Raw genomic sequence first — 1,370 nt, forward strand, 5'->3', positions numbered from 1 at the left:
ATATATTTATATCTATATATATGGGAGAATATACCAAAAAACAACAACAGACGAGAACAGGTGATGTAAATAACAAAGGATGTATTAGTATGACGCTCGGGAATACGGAAAGTCTTTGACGTTTCGAGCTACGCTCTTCAACAGAAAGAATACGGAGACAAGGAGAAAAACACGGAGAAAAAAAATTGAATAGTGTCCAGTCAACGGTCAATCATAATATATATATATAATATACACGTGTGTGTGTTTGTGTGTGTGTGCATGTATGTGTGTGTGTGCGTGTGTGTGTGTAACGCAATTTGTTCGACGCAACCAATTCACAGATTACAAATAATCCCTTTTACTATAGGCAATGCACGAGACCATTCATTTTATTCATTTATTTTTAATTGGGTTAGAAAGAGGTTATCGACTGACGTAACTTTAGTACTTAAACACTATGAACCGGCGAACAAAAAGCAGCACTCCCCTCAGAAAGGCCACGCGGACAAAATATTTAAAATGTCTCAAACGTCCTCTACTGACAAGGTCACCTGGCCTGCAAAGAAGTCACAGTCAAATTTCCAGAATTAACTCTTCAAGCTTAAAATAAAAGTAAGGCCAAACTGGACATTTCTATGTTTGCGTAGAGGATAATATGAGTGCATTAAGACTCCTTATGAGACATTCACTGCCTTTGTGACCCTAGATAACTCGTTTGTAGCTATAGTTTCTATTGTATTCTTTCTAAGTTTTGCACAAAGCCAGCAATTTTGAAGGGTAGCCATCCTCAAAAGAATACAAGTAAGGTTGACCTCAGCGGAATTTGAACACAAATCGTATTAGCGTCGGACGAACCGGTATTTAATATTTTTCCCCGACGCACTAATGATTGTAGGCCGAGGCAGTAGCGTACTTTTAATAATATTAAAAACTAATCTCTATTACAACTTGTTGCCTACCTGAATACAAAGCTATTGCGTTCACTAATAATGCGTTGACTCGGAGTGAGGACGCTGTTTTAAGCAACTAACATAACACGCGCACTATACTTTCTCCCCTTTGTAAATTCAAACGCGTAAGAGTAACCTTACGATGTTAATTACGACTTTGATCGATGAGTTATTCATTTACTCTTTTACTCTTTACTCTTTTACTTGTTTCAGTCATTTGACTGTGGCCATGCTGGAGCACCACCTTTAGTCGAGCAAATCGACACTAGGACTTATTCTTTGGAAGCCTAGTACTTATTCTATCGGTCTCTATTTTGCTGAACCGCTAAGTTACGAGAACGTAAATGCACCAGCATCGGTTGTCAAGCGATGTTAGGGGGGACAAAACACAGACACACAAACATATACATACACATACATACTTATATATATATATAT

The sequence above is a fragment of the Octopus bimaculoides genome, chromosome 10 (assembly GCF_001194135.2).
Source record: "Octopus bimaculoides isolate UCB-OBI-ISO-001 chromosome 10, ASM119413v2, whole genome shotgun sequence".
In the NCBI taxonomy this organism is placed as follows: domain Eukaryota; kingdom Metazoa; phylum Mollusca; class Cephalopoda; order Octopoda; family Octopodidae; genus Octopus; species Octopus bimaculoides.